Source organism: Elaeis guineensis, chromosome 3 (assembly GCF_000442705.2).
Source record: "Elaeis guineensis isolate ETL-2024a chromosome 3, EG11, whole genome shotgun sequence".
NCBI classification, from domain to species: Eukaryota; Viridiplantae; Streptophyta; class Magnoliopsida; order Arecales; family Arecaceae; genus Elaeis; species Elaeis guineensis.
The window spans coordinates 88892443-88911050 of record NC_025995.2 but is presented as its reverse complement, the minus strand read 5'-3'; the positions used below and the strand labels follow the sequence as shown (position 1 = coordinate 88911050).

Sequence of the window (18608 nt, the reverse complement as noted above, 5' to 3'; positions counted from 1 at the left end):
GCTGAGTGACCCTCTCGCCCCTCGACCCCCTCATCTGGATTCAAGAATGGGTCTGTAATAAAAGAGTCATACTGACAGGGGACTGGAATAGTCCCCAACTGCACAAACCACTCAAGCACATGTGGATCATATGAGGTCATAGGTGATGAAGACTCATGATGCCAACTGGGATCTGGTGTTGCCATTTGGGGCACGTAGGAAGGCGAAGACCCTAGCATTTGGGGATCATAAGGTGGTGGCATATGTGGAGCATGCGGCGACGACATCTGTGGAATATATGATAATGGTATATCTAGAACATATGGTAACGGTGTATGCCTTATATTTGGTGCATCGGATGCTCCATACTAAGGCATGGTAATATGCTTATGGCCAATCGCCATTAATGTCCTTAAACATGATTTCTCCATCTCCCGCAGTATAGTTATCCACTCGTCTTGATCAGTCGTAGACAGAGCACGACGGTGTCCAGCATAAGACCCGAAAAACGTTTAGTCTACATAACAAAAACAAAATTAGCAATACTTTATAGAAAATAAAACAAACATAAAATAGAAATACATCAAATATTTTGCATTAGAGATGGCATATAAAGATGTTAGTAAATTCTTAAAGAGCAAGGCAAAAGAACAACACCATATCTGCAATCAATTGTATGGAATTGCAACAGTGAATACATTCCAATACAACATGAAACTCTGAAAATATATAAAATAATACACAACTCTGGACATACACAACACAACAGTTCAACTCTGGAAATACATAAAATAATACACAACTCTGGACATACATTACACAACAGTTCAACTCTGAAAAGACATAAAATAAGAGAAATACTCGATAAGAGAAATGCTTGACATCCTTTAATTTCTTTCACTATTTGAAGTTGATTTGTTGAAGTAACCTAGGATGGTGACGACGATCATGATCCTTTTCCTTACAAATGCCACAATGATTTTTGCTTTTTATTTGCCTATCATCCATCTCATTTCGAAGGCTAGTTGACTTTGGCTTGCCTTTCTGCTTAGATCTCAAACGATGATAATCAGAAATACATGTGGATATGTGTGCAACCCCAATAGTCTGCATGTGGTAATGGATAAAACTCGTCGCTCCAAGCATTCATGTATGAAATGATCGTGTATGCATCATCCACGAATCCATTAAAATGCACAGCAATTTCTTAGCACAGCTAAAATGTGTGAACAAGAATATTTATAGATGCTCTACTTTTTATAAGAATATTTTCTTTCACTTAAAGTCATAGTATGGGAATTTTCTCAACCTCTTAACCCGACACTTGCTGTCCTCGTAAGCATTTCATATATGTCTATTTAGAGGTTGAACGCTGTTACTCTGTGCTGGTTAGCTTTAATTTTATCTTCAGCAATCTTAATTGCAACATGAGAAGTAAAAAAATTATTTGGATTTTTCTGCACATATCTTAAGGCTCGGGCATGTCTTGTATTAAAGTATTTCACAAGATGGTAAAATATCATTTGAACACACTGTAATTGGCATATTTCTAGCTCCTCGTATGACGCTGTTAAAAACTTCTGATAAATTTGTAGTTAAAACACCATAACTTATGCCAGCATCATGTGTCAATGTCCACTTCTTTGGCTCTAACTCAAATAGCCAACTCCAAGCCTCTGCATTCACTGTCCTGATGCTAGCCATGATAAATTCGAGCTTCCGAACTTGATGAGTGCTCCTTGCTTGCCATACAGTTCTTTTGAGCCATGCATTTTAAAAGTGTGTTGAAATTGTTGCAAACATGTCTTAAATAATATCGGCGATAGGCACGTGGCGGACTCTATCTAATAGACTTATCTGCAATGGTATTTAATATACTTGAATGTCTGTCAGAAATTAGACATATTCCATTTCTATCTTGTGCGACATGTCTTTTGAGCTTTAAAAGAAACCAACTCCTACTAGCAGTCATCTCTTCATTTACAATTGTATATACTAAGAGAAAAATTTATTTCTGCATCAATCTCTATTGCAATTAGCATCTTATTTTTAAACTTCCCATACAAATGTGTGCCATCGATGCTGATCACAGGACAGCAGTGTCTAAAATCATGGATGGATGGTTGGAAAACTTAGAAAATATAATTTAAAATCCGTACATCAGAATTTTCAGTTGGAAGAAATCCCATGAAACAACAGTGTCGGAGTTTGTATTTTGGAGTGAAGCTATATAATAGGATAATTTTGCATAAGACGGCTCTCTTTTTCCATAAATATTAACCAATATCTTTTGTTTTTCATACCATGCTTTTCTGTATGACACTGTGTATTGAAATTGCTCATTAGCAGTTGCCAATATAGCCTCAACATTGACATCTGGATCTTTCTCAACAATATGTCAGACTAATATATCAATTATCCTTCCACTAATATGTTTGTGGTCTCGACTCAACTCCTTAAACAAACAAGTGTGAGAACTGTCATATCTTGTGATCTGAAAATATCCATGCTTTTTCAACAATGCAGCATGAAGCCTCCATTTACATCCTTGTTCATTATCTGATGATGCACATTGTGTGGATCACAACTTTGAATGTGACTGAATTACATTGTATGTTCGATGCTTCTGAATGTGATAAAGATCAACAGCTCTCTTTAACTCATCTTTACTCTCAAACATCAAATCTATAAAAAATTTAATTATCGAGGAGTCTCAAAACTGATAGTTAGAGTTTAATCTTCGATCAGCACCAACACTACTACCAACTAAATTCAAGTTGTTAAAATTATGGGGGTTAATGCAAACGAGGTTCAGGTTCTCCTACAGTCAGAGCTGTTACATTATTATTGGGCTGATCATCTTCATCTTCATCATTGTTACTGTCCTCATCAAGTCATTCTTCTTCAGTCTTATTCTCATCTGACTCAAAACCTCGGCTATCAGAATTTATTCTAGTGCTGACCCAATCATCGTCCCCATTTGAGTGTTTGTCCCGCTCTTACTACTACCACCATAAGAGAAGTTGCCATAGGATTTTGAATAATTGGATAACTAGGCCAACAGCATCAGAATGTTGTTCTACAAACATGGCCTCAACATCAATGGTTCACACCATAGGACTTGAGAAAAGCGAGAAGGTCCAGGAGTATTGCCCTTGGGTTAAAAGCCCACTAAAGTACCCAAACCTCGATGCTATCATTTGAGTAGCATTTTTATTAGTGGGTACATCTTCTGTTCAATAAATGATTCAACATATGGCATTCTGGATATTTTAAAAAAAATGTCAACATTTCTTGGATATCTTCATCGTCATCAATTGGAACTAAGACATACTTGCTCTACATTATCTATCATGACATGTTAAGAGATCTCCATCTCAATTTGATTTCATATTTTTCTCTATTTATAGGAATACCACTGTATAAATGGTCCAACAATTCTTAACATGATAATGATGAAGGCAGCTTAACCATTCGGCTCGCAGGCTGACTATACTGCACCCTATCTTCGTCATATTATATTATGCCATCATAATATAATAGTAGACGAACCAAAGCACTAGCCATTTTCTTAGAAAATTCTATGACAGTATCAAAATCAGAATATTTAGTATTAATAATTATTTTGGTAAAAAAAACACAAAAATTAGATTGCCATAGAGTAATGTTGAGAAAATCATCTGCATTCAATGAATACATTTGTGAATTCCATCATCTAAATGTCATAGTGATATAGCAAACTATTATTCAACAACTAATTTTAGTAATTCAATTATTCAAGAATATAGCAAACAATATTAATCTTAATATGACAACTTACATTGAACAATATATTTATACATTAATTAGGTATTCTGTGAATCTATTTCTCTGCTAAAATGCCTACATTAATGGAGTACGCAAAATCGAATGCTATATTTATAAATAAATTAGGTAGTTGTAAGATTATCATAGCATCACGACTATGCGTCGCCGGCATTGGGCACGTCGTTGTGGCGTCGGACATCTGAAAATGGAAGATCAAGTGTACGACGTCGGCTGAAAGGAGAAGAAAGAAAGAGAAGAGAGGAAAAAGGGCAGTGGGGGGCTCTACGCACAGAATGCCAACGAGATCGGGGGGCATCAGATTGGAAGGAGAAAGAAGCCACCAGGGGGGTGGGGGGTCGCGTCGGATGGAGAAGGAAGAAGCCGCTGAGGGGGGGGGCATTGGATGGGAAGGAGAAAGACGCCGGAGGGAGAGTGAAGGATGTTGCACATCCGCAAACATGCATGCAGAAATTAGAACATGTAGATTTTTAACTTTTAAAAATCATAAATATAGCGGAACAAAAATTTAATCTAGATTAAACACTTTTAACCTATCTAACATGCATGAAGTAGATCTAATCTACATGCAACAAGATCGATTACATACCTTTAAGATGCTGAAATTTAAATCAGATTTAAATAAGAACAAAAATTCGGAGATCCGATCTTTATACCTTTGCGCAGGTAGCCTTTCACTGCAATCTGATGATCTGGTAATCTGATGAGATCTTCGACGAGCCGTACATGCGTTCGATCTCTATGGGTATCCACACGAAGCCTTCGATCCGATCACATGCTTCTGACTTCATCGGGGTGCTAGTTTTCTTGTAGAAGTCGCTTCTTGATGGTTGATTCTGGTTTCTTCTTTAGATCTCTCAGACTCTCTCAGATCTCTGAAGAGAAACAGGAGGATAAGTAGGGGAGGAAGAAGATATGGAGGAGGAAGAAAGCTCTAGAGAAAACCCTTTTTTTTTCTCTTTTACCAAAATCCTAGATCAAACCTTAACCCAAGAGGAGATGCCTCTCCTCTTTTTTTACGCACACAAGGAAGACCTCACGCCCTCCTTAAGGATCCCACGCCCCCTTCAAATTTTCTTACGGTGAAAATCCCTTCTCAACGCACAAAAGGAAAGCCTTTTATGGTTTGGCGTCAAAGAGTTTTGGATGAGATCAGATCTCATATTGATAAGGAAGTTTAAATCAAATTTAAACTTGCTTTATCATTATCCAAGAGAAGAAAGGGATTAGCGTGGAAAGGGGGCCGCGTGAAGGGTTGGGGCGTGAAAGTTTTCATACAAAAAATATGAGATGGGCAACTTCTTTTGGCATGGAACATAAAGGGGTTGGCGCTAGGAAGAAGTCCAATCCATTTGGTCTCTTGGTTGATTTAATTTAGTCCCTATCCAAATCCAATTTATTAGGCCCAAATAGATGAGTGAACCTAATCTAATTAGGAATTAATTGAACCCAAGTTCTGATCAAATCAGAAATTAATCTCCCTTGCAAGTGAGTTATCTTATAACTCAATTAGGCTTGATCTCATCAAACTCAAATCAAGTCGAATTAGACTTGATCCGAACCTCATTGTTTCATTAAATTGAGTCAATTAACGATTCAATTGCTAATTAATCCTTTTATAATTCACTAACTCTTAGCGAATTATTTTATTGCAACTCTTGTATGGATCAATCATCAATCATATTGATGATTAGACTTAATAGCGATTCATAATTGCTAATCAACCATCTGATCGGACAAATATCTTTTTGTGTGTGATCTCATAGGATCTATTATGTCTGGTAGTGAGATATACTGTGATCTCTATCATAATATCATCAAAATTTTTTCGATGGGTTGGAACGATTTAATGTTGCCATCAAGGGTCATCGATCATTAAGATGACGCTCGATGAGTCTCATGATCCATCAGTGACATCTAGCAATATGTAATGGTAATCCAGCAGAATGGAATATTGAACCTCTAGATGCAGTTATCATGTAGTTTGGTTCTTCGATCGTGAGTCCCGATAAGATGCAGATTAAGGATAACTCGTCAAATCCATTCATCCGTCATATGTTAGATTCAATCAACTTGAGTCCATATGAACTATTATAGAAATTTTTTTTCATCATTCACTATGGTCATGGATTTTCGGACTCAGTCTCATGAACTGCATAGGATCTCTTCTTATCTATCAGGATCGACAGATTCTATCTTGGTGCGCACCATATTCCTACAATGGATCTACTGTAGCCAATATACACTCCAAGATTCTGAATGGTTAGGTAACTAAGTGATTGTGTAGTCAAACTACATCAATCCTACTGTGAATAATCGATACACCGCAGGTTAAAGAACTATCTACACCACTGCAATTTTGATAAGTCATCAACGAGTAGGTAGCCATTCTAGTGACTTCTCGTATTGATCATGCTTAGTATCTTTGATCTCTATCAAGCACTTGCACTCTCGCTCCAATGTCCCTACACTGTCGATTCGAGATTCGTCTATCTATGAAGGAAAGCAATCTGTGCATCGATCTATTCGGATCAGTCATATCCCTGTAAGATTTATTGATTGGGAGCATTTAAGAATTAACCACTAATGACATGTGCATCAAATTCTCAACTCTTGAGAATACGTGTCATCATTCGTTAATTCCTCGGATGATTTATGGATACAATTCAAACACAGCATGAATGAAAAATAATCCAAATTTTATTTATTTCAAAAATTTCAATTACAAAATTATGCCCCTAGAATGTGTACATGCGTTAGCCAATTGGCTTCTAGGGCATACATCTAACATGGGGTTGGGTGTCGGATGGGAAGGAGAAGGACGAAGCTCGGGGGGAATGGGGGCCGTCGGATGGGAGGGGGGGTACGTCGAATGGGAGGAGAAGGAAGAATCTCAGGGGGAGGGGGTGGGCGTCAGATGGGAAGGAGAAGAGGCCGCGGTTGGGGGGGTGTGTGTCGGATGGGAAGGAGAAGGAAAGCAGGCGTCTGATGGGAATGTGGAAGGAAATAAGGGCCCATAGAAGCGCCATTCTGAATGGCGCTTCTAGAGGCACAATTCAAATGTCGTTTTCAAGAGGCCACAATTCTTTTTTTGATCGCCACATATTTTTTTGGTCGGGGGAATGGCGTTTTCTCAGGTAGAAAATATCATTTCAAATGGTGCTTTTCGTTTTTGCATTAGTTTTGTAAATAAGTTAAAAAATATATCATTTTCGTAAAAAATTCTGAAATGGCATTAGTTTGGTAAACGACTCTCTCTCTCTCTCTCTCTCTCTATATATATATATATATATATATATATATATGTACATATATCTATATATATACGTATGCGTGTGTGTACACTCACACACATACATGTACACACACACACACATACATATATATACTTCTATCAACTTATGACTTGATTATTTGTTTAAATTTATTTATCAGTTTATTCAGGAGTCTCCTCTATGCATTTGTTATTTTTCTTTTATACCGTGCAATTCCTAGTACAAATCTGTAAAAATCATTTAATATCATTTTGTAAAGCATGTTGAATTATGAAATATGCAAATTTATTGTTTTTGTTGTTCTATTATTTTCCTTTGAGTGGTGCTTTTCCTTGTATATTTATGTATTGTCCATTTCTTATTATTTTATGAAAGCATGATATATTTTGAGCTATGAGAATCAACTAATTTTGTACTTTGTTGTTCTTCTTACCTGACACTATCCGCTTTGGCTTTAGTGCTGCTATGAAAGCGAATATCATAGATTCTGTTCTTCAATTGGAGATGATAATGTACTTTATGTGATCACTGCTATATTGCAAAATATGGGGCAAGCATTTAAAAATATGTTTTCCTGGCTAATTAACCTTTGAATTATCTAATAGGCACGCTTGGAGCAAAGAAATGGAGCTCCAGATTCCACCACCTTGGAGGTAGGTTTTACATATAGGTTAGGTTCCAAATGAGAAACACAACAAGGTATTATAAATCAAAGCATGATATAAAGGATTACAAAATATTGATATCAAAAGAAGGTTTTACAGTTACCATATTTTGCCTTCACACAACATTCCAATCCTCAACCTGTGCAAGGAGCTTTGTGGCAAGAATTACCTCAGCGGTATGTGTTTGATTAGTCTGATGTGAGATGATACGAATTTAAATAAATATTTTTAGATGTCCAGATCTTAAATACGTCGAATTTATCTTTGATGTTTGAATAGAGATCCTGCACATCAAAATGCATGTGAAGGACCAGTGGGCATTGGAGCTGGATTTAATCTTCCTCTATCTAGACAAATTATCCAAAACTCACTTGGCCAAGAAAACCCAACCAATTTGGAAGTAAGTTGTCAAAAAGAAAAAGAAAAAAAAAAAAAAAGAAAATACTTGATCTTCAAATAGGGAATGCACAAACTTGTTAAATAGAATTGGAAATAAAAGGCTCGAACTTGTAGAAATTGACTTCAATCGTACAGGCCCTGGTGTCTGAATATCGAGCGAACCCCAACCAGCCACCCTCAAATGAAGTTTCTAACAATCTGCTGCCCAGTGGTATGGTACCATTATTTTGATATAAATTGGTAAGATTTTGATTCATTTTGTAAGACTTCTGAACATGAACTCCACAAATGATTTCTTTTGTAGGGTGTCCAGTTTTCCAGGAATGTCAAATGTGCCTATTCTGGACATCATTTCAGATTCAAGCTTTCATTCTCAAAGGCAGATTACTCAAAGTGCTATGAATCATGAATTTCTTGCTTCTACTGAGGTAAGCTTTTAAATCTATTTCTAGAATGCACATTTCAAATGTAGAAACCAGATTATGTCCTCCAAATGATTAGGATAATTAAATTTCAAACTATCAAAAACCTTTTGGATAACACTGATTGGGCACCATTTTCCACCAATGCTGCAATAGTTAGATCAGATGGGTTCATACAATACAATGAAAATAATGTGATACAAACTAATCCAACAATGGAGATATCCAGTGGTTAATGGATATAGTGGCTATAGAGATTTGATGAAGAGGCAGGGACAATTATCCTAGGCTTTCTTAATTGTGATGAGAACTTTAAGAAGCAGCAATGTAGTTATGCTACATATGTTTTAAGGAAACAAAACCGATAATCCTTAGTTGTGATGGCATCAAGCTCTATGCGTGATACTTGCCATGAAGGCTGCTTGTAGAGATTCATTTTTCTAATTCAATAACATAGAATGCATCAAGGTGCTATATGAACATTAAAAATATTCACTCTGGGGGAGAGAAAATGTTAGGCAAGCAGCTATACCAAATCGTCTTGAAGAAGAGTAGTTTTTTTTTTCTTTTCTGGAATAAATTCTTTATATCAAGGTCCTATTACAGTCTGACTGAAATGGTTTTTCTCTTTTAGGAATATATCTAGAGATGTTCCAAGTTGGCTTCCTTTCATTTGGGATGGTTTAACAGGAGGCAAACTAGAGTGATTAAAATCAACCTTAAGGAGACCCTATGGAGTCATTTTAATTGCAGCAAGCCTCTAGATTTCCCATCTTAAGTGAGTTATATATTTTCTTGTCTTTACCAAAGATGACACAGATTCTCCTATTGGTGTATGACTTGATTATACTTTATAAAGAGGGAAGGCGCCTCATAGATATTCGAGATATTGGACGTGTTCATTTTCTTTGTACCTAAATAGTGTTACAGTGAAACAGAAACGATAAAGGTGGTAAATAATGATTATCCAACTTTTTTGAATAAATCACTCATCACTTTGTCAAGGAGTGCCCTTAGTGTATTGCTCTTGTTCCTTGCATCTGGCATCTCGTGTAAATATGTAAAAAGAGCCATTCGATATCAAGTTACAGAAGCATGTTTCATCACGATCCATGCAGATCAACTTATTGTTATCCTTTCTTTTTGTCATCTGTCTTCCACTCGTTTTGGCTATGTTGCTAATATGAAAAATTATTCCATTTATCTTCTCAACTGGAGATTATACCATGTTCTATTATTAGGAAGAAACCTTACAAAATTAGCTGTGGAAACTAATCATCCTTTGTATGATCTCGATAGGCTTGCTTGGAAGAAAGATTTGGAGTTTCAAATTCCAACACTTCTGAGGTAGGTTTCATGTATAGCCCAAGCTACAAATGAGAAATAAAAAGAGGTAGCATATATTAAAATTATGAATATATAAGATTACATAATGTTGAGATCAAAACAAAATTTTACAGGTGCCATGTTTTGGTTTTGCACCCATTTCCAGTCTACCTGTGGAAGGAACTTTAACCAAGTGCCACCTGATCGGTAAATTTTGATTTGTCTGACATCAAATGATATCATGCCAGTAAATATTTTTATATATCTGGACCTTAACTTCTCGAGTCTAATTTTGATGTTCATGCAGAGATCTTGCCCTTCCTCCCCTTCCGGAAGTATTTGTAGAAACAGCGGATAATGGAGCTGGATTTAACATACAGCAGTATGACCAAACTGCCCAAAATTTGCTTAGCCATGTATATCCAACCAATTTGGAAGTAAGTTCTCAGAATAATAACTTGAATTTCTAAAAAGAAATGCACAAAATTGTTAGTTTAGAATACAATGGGAAGGCTGCATTGGTTAAAATCAACTGCTGAATTATACAGGCTTGTATTTCTGCTAACCTTGCAGACCCTAATCATTAATTATCTACTGATGTTTCTGACAATCTACTTTCTCAGCAGCATGCTTGTATTTTGCATATAAATCATTACTGTATCTGATATGTTTCATAAGACTACTGAAGATCAACTCTGTGAATGATTTTTTATGTAGAGTTGCCAATTTCCTAGCATATCAAATGAACTCCTATCAGGATCAAACTTTTATTCTCAAAGACTGATGACTGACAGTACTAGTCATGAATTTCCAGCTACATCCGAGATGTGCTTTTAAATCTGTCTAGATTCCATGTGGTATGCCATAAAGCCTGTCAACCCTTTATGGATACACACTCCTCCAAAACAAGCAGTACATATTTAAGAATAAAAACCATAACTGAAGTTCAAATCAAACAAGTACAATGACTATTTGGATTATCTACCACCATTCGGGCTCCAGTTCTTAGCAATAGTTTAATGATACTGTTTTATATGAATATGATGGCAAATATGTCATGGCAGCTCGGTACAATAATGGAGATCTGTAATGGATGATGCCATGATGGGATATTATTTTGAGTAGGAAGCTTTCAGGAAGAGCAATAGACAGTGATCTAAGGTTTTTATATGATGAAAATTTAATAAGCAAGTCATGGAGGTGCACAGACTATGTTTTCTAAAAAGCAAACTGAAATCTGTAGCTGCAATGACCTCACACCCTATGAACATGACTTTATGTGAAGGATGCTTGTATAGATTCCTCTATCACAGCAATAACAGAAAGGACATTAGATAACTAACTGTACTAAAAGATTTAAAAGGATTTATGTTTTTTTTACTTGATGGGAATCAATTTTATATAAGATAACTAGGATTGAGGTGCACGTTATGGTGGTCCAAGCGGCATAGTTTTTGTCAGCAATGAACTTGTTCTAAGGTTGCTATGGTTGTCTTCCTGTTCTTTAGGATTAGTTGGAGGTGAGCTTGAATGCCTATAATCAACCCAAAGGAGGTATTGTGCAGCCACTTTGGTCATGTTAGATTCAAATATATTAGATTGTGAATGGTATTTGTTTTTCTTTTCTCAGAAACAACGTGGATTTCCCTCTTGGCATCTGACATGATTATATAGTTTGCAGCAGTGCCTTAGATATGTCCTAGATGTTGGACCATGAGTTTGATTTCTTTATTTATATATTGTTGATAATGACACAAATTCTACAGACCTGGAGACCTATCGATGTGGATAGACCATGGGAAGGTGTTTTGAACTACGTGCCATCCCAGCAGTATGTTCTTGTTACTCTAATATAAATGGTTGATTATCTATTAGATTTTTATCAGTGATTAATTTCTTGATATGATTTTATTTTAGGGACTCCCATCTTCTTGTCCCTTCTCAGTGGGAAAATACAAACATGCAAGGACTGGGACACATACCAACATGCAACAGGGACTTCAATTTTGGCTGTTCTCATAACCAGGCTGCTCTTGATTCCTTTGGCCCTGAAAACCTTAGGGGAGCTGGGTCTTTTGCTGATGATCCCTACATCAACTGCAACAGTGGTGGTCACTTTCAGAGTGGAAACCTTTTGTTCCAGCACAATGATCTGTTACATTTTTGAACGACTCAGTAAGTCAAAGACAGCTTATTGACTGACTCTCTTTGCATGGGAACCATAGGATTTTGAACACCCCCTGTTTCATTGGATTTACTTGCCCAAGGAGCGTGGTTGATATGTCAGTCTTTTCTAATTGTTATCGTGAGTCAAGTACAATCGCGTGTGTGCGCATCATTAAATAATGATTTGCACTGTTCAGTGGAGAATCTTCTGGTATGTGAATGCGATTTATTTGTTTGGCTACCATTTGATGCCAGTGTCATGAATAATTTCTACATTTCCATTTTTTATAAATAGTAAATTCGATCATTTTGGCAGGAAGCCTTTGGAAGTATTGTTTAAAATCTGGTCAAATTCACTGAATCGAATATCAAGAAAACTTAATTCTCCAAGTGAATTGCAACAGAAAGCAAAATCAATGATGAAACTTAGAAACATGTTCCGTGATCTTTTTGTTTCCTGGTCATATGTCATATATGGAAAGATATTTTATTCTCTTATGGGAATTGGCTCTTTCAATATATATATATATATATATATATATTTGATACTTATCAAGCTAAGTGTAAACTATGCCTTCAATTCTGGAAGTGGCCAGATGCCCTGCTTATCTCTCCTGGTTCCATGCGATGAAACAACAAAAAAATTCTGATACAATTTGCTTGGAAAAAACATGCCTCATTTATCTGTGGTTTACTAGCCTTGTTAGACTGAGGCTATTGTTGCTTGGACTAGTTGGATTTGCTGGGCTCCTCCGGTATTTCTTTTCTTTTTCTCTTTTTTTTTTTTTTGTCTCTTTTTTGATTCTCTCTTCTACTCTTTGAGTTGGAGAGATTTGTACTTTCTTTTTTCTTCTAATAAAAATTTTAGTGGTCCTTTAATGAACTTGGTCTTCCACCATTATAAATAAACATTTTTTGATGATCATATTCAATGCCTAAATTTGCTAATTTAGCTGGGAAGCCTAGATCCTATACTCAACGAGCCTGAAGGAGCATTCCTTCTGGACTCTCTTCCTGCACCTTAGTTTATTCCAAACTCCTCGGACATAGATGCTGGATAGTGACTTCCCTAGTAATTGTCTGCCCTAGTACATCCGTTTTGTGGAAAGCTTCATGCTTTGATCTCATGTGCTTGTGGATATTCATAATTATATTTTGATTTTTAATTTTGTTGTAGTTTAGAATTTTCTTTTTTCTTTTTAATATTTTACCATGTGTTATTTACTATATAGGGATGTCTCCAAGATACATCTCTTGAAAAATGATAGCCATTCTCCAAGAAATGTGTCTTTGTTGTGGCAACTCTTTATGCAAGGGTATATCCTTTCAAGTTATTGCATGTAGGGATGCTTCTGAGATGTCATAATTTTTAGCTTGCACTTCTTCGAAATCTATAAATAAGGAATTGTGGGGTGCTTTTGGTTACTATAAGTAACTGATTAAAAAATGAGAAGATTGTGAGAAGTCGTTACTATCTTCATCCCTCATTTTCAGTGTTAATAAATAATTCTTTTTTTATTATTATTTGGACTTAGACTCAATTGGACTTGCCTTTCGATCAATTATTGGTGAGTTAAGACAATCATGAAGCAGTTTGCTACATCCTAGGAGCAGACCATCGTCAATTATTTGTACCATAATAGGCGACTTCTACTCTAAAGGAGCATTATCTATGAAATACCTCGGATTGCATTGTATTTTTCATGACTTCTTATTTCAGTATGTTTTATATTAATTATTTTATTTTATATGAATATTGTTTAGCACATTACATAACTTTCTTTCTATTACTTATTGCTCTTCTTATTCATCTCTTTTAGTTGGAACATTCTTATCCACCTTCTTTCTCTAAGTATCTGTTGTTGGTAAAAAGAGAGAGAACTATAGGGTTTACATTCCTGCCACTTCACTTGAATAAAAAGAAGGCTGACAGCGGAAGCTAAGATTACAATGTCATAAGGTCACCAAAAACAATAGGAGAAACAGGTTGTTCATGGTGAAACCATATAACTATGGTGGGATTCCTATATCCTGTTAGATGGTTTATCTATCCATGTAATATATTGTAGTTTTTTGATGATCTTATTTATGATTTATTTTATTTTACTGTTCATTCATTTGATTTGTTAACAATTATTAGAGTTTTTGGTTTAGAATCATTTTTTATATGTTGTTTCGAGGGAAGTCACTTCTGAATACACATCATTTAAGAGTCTTGAAAGCATCTCTTTATGGGGAGCCTAAAAGTCACAGTTCTTCATACAAGCATCTTTCTCATAGAAAAGTTTTATGTTTGAATATTTTCTTTCACAAAGAGAGAGAAAGAGTAGTAAAAATCAGATTCTCTCTCAAATATATAGATTGGTTTTCTTCTAGGCTACGTTTGCATCTTGGACATATATATGTGATCCAAAACTTCTTATTATTTTCTACTTTAGTTGAATACACAATATTTTTTGAATATTTTTAATTTGTTTATGACTTTTACTCAAGTGAACACATTGGATATTTTTTGGTTTCAATTTTCGTAATATAAATGATTGGTAAATTGAAAATATGTATTTGATGTGGATTTGATATATTGAATAGAAGTGGTATTAGAATACTTGTATGAGTTTCATTTATTGAAATTCTAATATAAATCTGAATAGGTTTACGCACGTTATTACTAATAGTAAATAGAGGGGGAAAAGGTGCCTAAAATGGTGATAAAAAAACAAGAATCATAGAACCACTAAATGGCTTGGTTTCTAACAACATTTAAAAACATCTATAATTATGCTTATAAATGTGAAAAACTGTATGTAGAACAATTTTAAATGACATTTATGAATGTTGCTGAAGAAGATGATATGACATTTATAAGTGTTGCAATACTTTCTATTAGTTTAGCTGTAGTCACATTAATGAAATATTAGAGATATGCTTAAAAATATTGTGATAGCCAAATAGAAGTGATGCTAGTAAATGTCACAATAGAATACAAGTGTCATTAAGAGTTGTCATCAGAACTGAAAATTAAAAAGATTGTCTTCTTTAATGATGTTTATAAATATCATATGAAGTTGAATAGTGATGTTTATGACAAATGTGGGAACAACTTATTACCCAGACCAACATTCGTTAGAAATATCTACAACATTAATATATATCATATGAAGTTGAACGGTGACGTCGAAGCTTTCATATCCATCGCATTCTCTACTGCATAATGCAATAGTAGTTCATGCTTGTGAGGAAAAAATCTATATTAAGTCATGCGCATCACACACGTTGATAATCCAATTCTTTCCAAGGACAAAATATTGTAATGTGCATGGTAAAATTTATGCCATTTCCATTAAGCTCTCATGTATGCCACATATTCTGCAGAAAGTTTCAAGACACAGCATATATAAAGCCTTTGATTCTAGTTTCCTATAATGATAATTGAGCAACTTTTATTAACTTTGTAACTGACACAACAACTGATATCACAAACTGATAAGACAACTAGGAAGGTGCTAATCACCAATAAACTGAGGAACTTACTTTGGAACTGAACGCAGAGATAACCAAGGTAATATCACTAGTCATCTTCCTTTAAGAACTCTTCAAGAAATTTCTCAATGTCACCACCTTCTGTGGGCCTTGAAGAACTAGCAGCTTCATGAAGACACAGATTTTCCTGCCCCACATTTGAGGGGAGAGACTGGCCGGAGGCCGTTAGTAGTCCAGAAGGAGCTAATCCACTACCAGCATGACAACCTGGTGTGGAAGTTCCTGGTGCTTGAAAACTATTATCAAAGGAAGCAAATTCTGTTATTGGAACAGTGTTCTCCTCCCTTATGTTTTGAGCTGGAATGGTGCTAAAAGTCTGAGCATTTATCCCAACATCTGTGGCTCCAAATGTAGTATTTGGGAAGCAGTTGGTGTTATAGTACTGCTCGGCAGAACCTCCTATCTGTTGTGGCTGATCACTCCCAGAAAACGATCTTAAAATGGCATTTCCAGTCCCTGGCACATTGACCCACGTAGGATGGATAGCAGCTTGAGGAACCAGTACTGGGTCAGAACTTGGACCACTGATGTTGTTAGTTCCATTTCCCATATCTTCTGCTGGTAGGAAGGATTCATTCTGCCATGGAACTGATTCCAGGAAAGATAGGACTGTTGTCTTTCTTTTTTCTGTCGCAGCCGAATACGATATTTCTGCATAAAAAATGCATCAAAGAGTTCTATTATTGATTATATATATATATATATAACAACGAAAGTAATGGACTGTTGTGAGACATTTTGTAATATGCCATACCTTTTGTTTTCATTATTTACATCATAGATACAACATATTACTTAATAGTTAAGGTCATACATTCAGAAGTTTGGAATAATGTGATGAGAGAACAAGCTGAGACAAAAACAGAAACAATAGCAACCATGAAATATCTAGAATTACGAGCGCTAAGTAAAAAGAAAGTGAGAAATATAAATTAAGCCAGTGCATGAAAGAAAATGACAAATATGGGTAGTGAAAAAACATGACTCAAGTTAAAGAGCCAACTTGCTTCCAAACATCTGTTGCTTGATAAAAGTTCAGTTGGCATGTGGCATGAAGCATGCGAAAGCTAGCCTATATGATGATGATGCTGCTAGGCTCGTTTTGAAGTGTTGACTTTGAAGATGGGAATCCTTTCAGGTAAAATTTATTAGATGGAACGCAGTAGATATCAATGTGTGGAAGCGAGTCAAAAACAATCTTTGACCAAGATTTTCTTTTACATTTCTAGAAAAGAGGATAAGAGAAAGCAGACACTAGACCTGCAAATGGCTACCAACGTGGTGCCTATCAATGCCCTCAACATTCATAACCTGGGTTATCTTACTTGGAATTGCTTGTTCTGCATGGAAAAAAGAAGGAAAAAGCATATTGGACAAAAAAAAAAAAAAAAAATTTAGTCCAAAACATATTTAAGAAAAGTGAACTGCATAATTTAAAGCATGCACACCTATTCCTAGTTGCTCGACGGCTGCTTCAAATATTTGATTCAGCTCAGGAGTCCAAATGATCCGACGCTTCTTTGGTTTTCCTGGATCATCTTCTTGTTCCTGGACTTGCTTCATTTTACCTTTGTTGGAACCATCATCAATTCTAATACCTTTGCTTGTCGCTCGATCGATAGGAGTGCTAGGATCAAAAACTAGGGGAGCCTTTCCTTTGTCACCCTCGCCATGCGATCTTTTAATTTCCTTGTTATCAGAGAATTTTTTCCAAAGTACATGCATCCACAAGTTTCTAACTAAATTCATGCTTATTGGCTTGCGAAGAAAATAGCATGCTCCTTCTCGGATCCCTTTCATCATTACTTCAGTTCTTGCATTGATCGACATCACTGTGTACAATAGAGAAAGGTCAAACAAAAACAAATTTAAGATGAAACAAAACTTAATGGTCAAAGTAGCATAGCGCATACAAATGACAGGAATTCTCAATTTTTTGTTAACAATCTTTAGGAGTTCATAACCATCCATCTGTGGCATTTCAACATCGGTCAGAAGAAGATCAAATTTGTCTGGTTGCTCTAGAAGAATTGATAGCGCGCAGATGGGGTCATTGCAAGCAGTCACTGAAAGGGATCATTACAAAGAATATAAAATTCCAGACAATATTTTATTAGAAATCAAAGTAAAATCTTCAATTCCTGAAATAAAAATGTACTAACAGGGAAAACTCAAAATGCAATATGATAAATAAGAATTTATATTGTAAACTCACCATGCATGAACCTTTTAATCATCAAATTTAAAATAATTAAAACTTATTTTCAATAATTATTGCATCCAATGAACCAAATAAGTAAAATTGTTGTCAGAAAAAATCAGACTTTCTTGATAAGTATTGTAATAATCTTAAAGAAAATATAATAATTAATGAATACGAATATTACTTGGATATTGCAAAAAAAAAAAAAAAAAAAAAAAACTCTATTTCTAAATTTGGGCTCACAAAGTTCTCAATAATATGATATCTTCTAATACATGGGAACACCAAATAGTGCAAAACCATAGTTTCTTTCTAAAGAATTGGTTTCTTTGTTAACTTCAGATGAGTCTTACAAACCTCTTATGGAAAAAGAATTTGTAAATGCATGTGTCAATCTAAAAAGAAGAGACTCATGTATAATCTCCATGCCTACCTTTATAATAACATGATAAAAGCATCCATTCAAGCAAGCCCAGGAATGTAGAATCATCATCTACAAGCAAAATATGGAGACCACTCGGAAAAATACTTTTGATCATGTCATCATCCATGGTGTTGGAAAGAAGAACAAGGAGAAGAAGAGAGGAGACTTATATTTGAGAAGAGATTTTTCAAGAGTGTGGCTATTTATAGAATACCAGGAAGAGTAGTAGAATCAGAATATTTTTTGTATCCTTTTTCTTTTATTTCTGTATGCACTTTTTCTTTAAGGGGCGGGCTGATAGACCTTTGCCTTCTTTAAATTTACAAGAATGGCCTCATAAGCTTTAATACTATACTCATAGGTTACATTTTTTTTATATTATTT

At 35.3% G+C, this 18608-nt stretch overlaps 1 non-coding gene across 1 annotated transcript in view; it reads left to right on the top strand.

Annotated features, from left to right (window-relative positions):
• The window catches only part of LOC105041845 (uncharacterized), a 46591-nt gene extending 34215 nt beyond the window's left edge, over positions 1-12376 (top strand). The window contains exons 8-19 of the transcript XR_012139750.1: positions 7685-7732; positions 7844-7920; positions 8024-8144; positions 8279-8351; positions 8444-8571; positions 9865-9912; positions 10026-10098; positions 10199-10328; positions 10440-10520; positions 10609-10714; positions 11656-11722; positions 11809-12376. This is a non-coding gene — a transcript (uncharacterized protein). The remainder of the gene's footprint in view (positions 1-7684; positions 7733-7843; positions 7921-8023; positions 8145-8278; positions 8352-8443; positions 8572-9864; positions 9913-10025; positions 10099-10198; positions 10329-10439; positions 10521-10608; positions 10715-11655; positions 11723-11808) is intronic.
• The last annotated feature ends 6232 nt before the right edge of the window (positions 12377-18608 follow it).